Source organism: Myotis davidii, unplaced genomic scaffold, assembly GCF_000327345.1.
Source record: "Myotis davidii unplaced genomic scaffold, ASM32734v1 scaffold1947, whole genome shotgun sequence".
Lineage (NCBI taxonomy): Eukaryota > Metazoa > Chordata > Mammalia > Chiroptera > Vespertilionidae > Myotis > Myotis davidii.
Genome location: NW_006297822.1, coordinates 115,848 through 119,735, shown reverse-complemented (window position 1 = coordinate 119,735; position 3,888 = coordinate 115,848).

Genomic DNA, 3,888 nt, shown 5'->3' with positions numbered 1-3,888 from the left:
TTTTTTGTTCTTTCATCATTTTTTCTTCTAAAAGGCTTTCTTCTTGATTGATGTAGGTGATTACAAGAATGGCATGTGCTCATTTACCTGGTAAATTCATGCAAGGGTGGAGAAGGGCATAGGGCTCTCCCTACCCCTGTTCCCCATCCGCTCTGGCCCTTCCCTGCCGGTCCAGGTCCCAGGTCCAAACGCCTTACACAGCTACGGTCTTTCTATTGTTGTTTCAAAAAAAAAAAAAAAAAAAAAAAAGAGCCTGGAAGTCTTCCTTCCTCTTTACTTATTTGAAATACTTTGAAAAGAATAGGTGTTAGTTCCTCTTTGAATGTTTTGTAAAACTCCCCTGTGAAGCCATCTGTTCCAGGACTTTTGTTTGCTTTGATTTTTTGGATTACTGCTTCAATTTCATTAGATGTCTTGGTCTATTCAGATTTCCTGATTCTTCCTGGCTCAGATTTGAAAAATTATATGTTTCTAGGAATTTGTCCAATCTGCCCAGGTTGTCCAATTTGTTGGCATATAGTTGTTTGTAATATTTTCCCACAATCGTTAGCATTTCTGTAGTATCAGTTATTATTTCACCTTTTTCATTTCTGATGTTATCCATTTGTGTCCTCTCTTTTTGTTTCCTGATGAATCTGGCTAAAGGTTCATCAATCTTATTTATCTTTTCAAAGAGCCAGCTCTTTGCTTCATTGATGTTTTGTATTTCTTATTTAGTCTCTATGCTGATCGTAATTAATTCCTCCCTTCTACTTATTGTGGGCTTTTCTTGTTTTCTTTCTAATTCTTTTAGTTGTAGGGTTAAATTATTTATTGGACCTTTTTCCTTTTCTTGTTTCTGGAGGTAGGCATGTAGTGTTATGAACTTACCTCTCAGGACTGCTTTTGCAGTTATTTTATTTTATTTATTTTTATATATTTTTATTGATTTCAAAGAAGAAGGGAGAGGGAGAGAGAGAAACATCAATGATGAGAGAGAATCATTGATTGGCTGCCTCCTGCATGCCCCTTCCTGGGGATAGAGCCCACAACCCGGGCATGTACCCTTGACTGGAATCTAACCCAGGACCCTTCAGTCCACAGGCCGATGCTCTATCCACTGAGCCAAATAAGCTAGGGCCAGATATTTAACATAAATTTTACAAGAGCTGGGTGAAGCAGCACATTAATACCTGAGCGACTTTTTAAATTTTTTTTTTTGCAGGGGAAAACACCACCTGAGAAAATAAGTTATTTTCAGGGACTTTAGGGACCTAATGATAAATATTACCTGTAACCTATGAATAGCCTAAAACCTTATATATTTATTAAAATAGTATTTCTTGCCCTTGCCAGTGTTGCTCAGTGTTTAGAGTGTTGGCCCACACACCAAAGGATTGCAGGTTTGATTCCTGGTCAAGGACTTGTACCTGGGTTGCAGGTTTGAGCCTGGCCCTGGCTGGGGCTCATGTGGGAGGCAACTAATCGATGTGTCTCTCTTATATAGATGTGTGTCTCTCTTATATATATGTTTCTCTCTCTCTCACCCTTTCTCTCTTCCTCTCTTCTTCCCTCCGTCCCTCCCTCCCTTCTCTCTAAAAATCAATGGGAAAAATATCCTCTGGTAAGGATTAACAATAACATCAAAATAGTCGAGAATTCCTAAAATTACCATCACTCCTGGACATGGTTTTCTTGTCTGTTTTGTTGCTATGCATACTTAAAAGTAATTCCTGCATTCCTTTTAAGATATTCTACAAGTCATATTGGTCAGTTATACAGACTAGTGTCTGTTTTTCTTACTGAACATTAGTAAGAGCAATAGTTAACAACATCTGCACAGCACCTTACTGTTTGCAAAAAATTCATATATTCTTGTTAGAGTTTTGCATTGTGAATCTGTTAGAATTGGATGTGTCTTGACAGCATGCTTAAAAGTGTCAAAATCTTTAAATCACTAAAGTCATTGGATATGCTGTCATCTTGAATAGTGCCCTAAATACGGGTGGGCTTTAGATGTGGTATTTTCAAAGCTGTCTGTAATTATCACCATGGAAGCCTTGAGTTCATTAGTAATTTGAATCAGATTTATTTTTGTTAAGTGATGCCTTTTAAACCATTAGCTGGATGGATTTTTATATTCACTAGCCTCTAATTTCTATAAAATCATTTACATGATGTTGTCATTAAAAAAAAGTGTTTGTAATGCCCCTCCCCCCCCCAAAAGACACATAAAGACTGAAAGTAAAGGGATGGAAAAAATATTTTATGCAAATGGAAATGAAAAAAATTGGGGTAGCAATACTTTTATCAGACAAAATATACTTAAAACAAAGGTTATAATAAGAGACAAAGAAAAATAGTCCATAATGATAAAGAAATGAATCCAACAATAAGATATAAGCCTTGTAAACATTTATGCACCCAACATAGGAGAACCTAAATATATAAAGCAAATATTGAGAGGCATAAAAGGAGAGACTAACAGTAGTAAAGTCCTAATAGGGGACTTTAACACACATTGATATCAATGGATAGATCTTCCAGACAGAAAATCAATAAGAAAACAATGGCCTTAAATGACATATTGTTCCAGATGAATTTAATTTACACCTTTACAACATTTTATTCCAATGAAGCAGAATAAACATTTTTTTAAAAGTCCACATAAAACTTTTTTTAGCATAGACCACATGTTAGACCACAAAACAAGTCTCAGTAAATTTTAGAAGACTGAAATCATATTAAGCATGTTCTCTGACCAGAATGGATGAAACTAGAGATCAATTATGAGAATAAACAACGAACACAAATAAATGCAGGCTAGGTAACATCCTACTAAACAATGAATGAGTTAACAATGAGCTCAAGGAACAAATCAAAATATACTTTGAGACAAATAAAAATGAAAACATAATCCCTATGGGTCACAGAGAAAGTGGTCCTAGAGGGAAATTTATGACAATATAGGTTTATATTAAAAAAACCAAGAAAAATCTCAAATAAATACTCTACCCTTACACTTAAGGGAACTGGAAGAAGAACAAAAAACAAAGTCAAGGGAGAAACCAAGATGACGGCATAGGTAAACACCTGAAATTGCTGCAGCATACAACCACTATAAAACTACAACAAAAGACAAAATGGACATCACTTAGAACCATAGGAAGACTGGCTGAGTGGAAATTCCACAACTAGAAGGAAAGAGAAAAGCACACTGAGACTCAGAGGAGGTGCGGAAGTAAAGCGCAGAGGTACTGAGTCACCTGTGGAAAGGGCTGGCAACTGAGGATGCGGTTGTCTTTTTCAATTGGGAGGGAGGCACAAGCTCCCAACTGCTCTGAACTCAAGTTCCAGGCGAGTCTCTGTGGACCCAGACTCATAAGGGGAGAAACTGGACTGTCTGGCATCAGGCAGAACTGGAGGGCGACTTTCTCTCAGAGGTGCTTGCAGCAATAACCACAGGACACTGAGACCCGTGGCCTCTCAGGGCAGGGCTGAGGATCAGCCATAGCTGTTTGCTCCGCCCTGTTGATTCCCTGAGACCCTGCCCCACCCAAGCTGTGCTCAGAGGCTTTTGCATATGAATGGCCTGCCCCTTTGCAATCTAAAATTACCTAACAAACTGAAGCTGGCTCAGAGAGACCCAGAACATCCAAAAGAAGGCCCAAGGCCCCAAAGCAGCTTGCACTGCTTCACAGCTGGGCCTCATCTGGACACCTCCAAACCCCAAACAAAGAAGAGGAATCTGCACATCTCTCCATAGCTCCTGCTGGGTAGCCTCAGGCAGAGGCTAAATTAGCACTTCCTTAGAGATCCAAGAACTAGTGTACCCAGTGGTCAGAGTGGGACCATCCAGATTACAACTCCTCAGATCCATAAGGGACACACTCAGGGGGCAGACTCAGT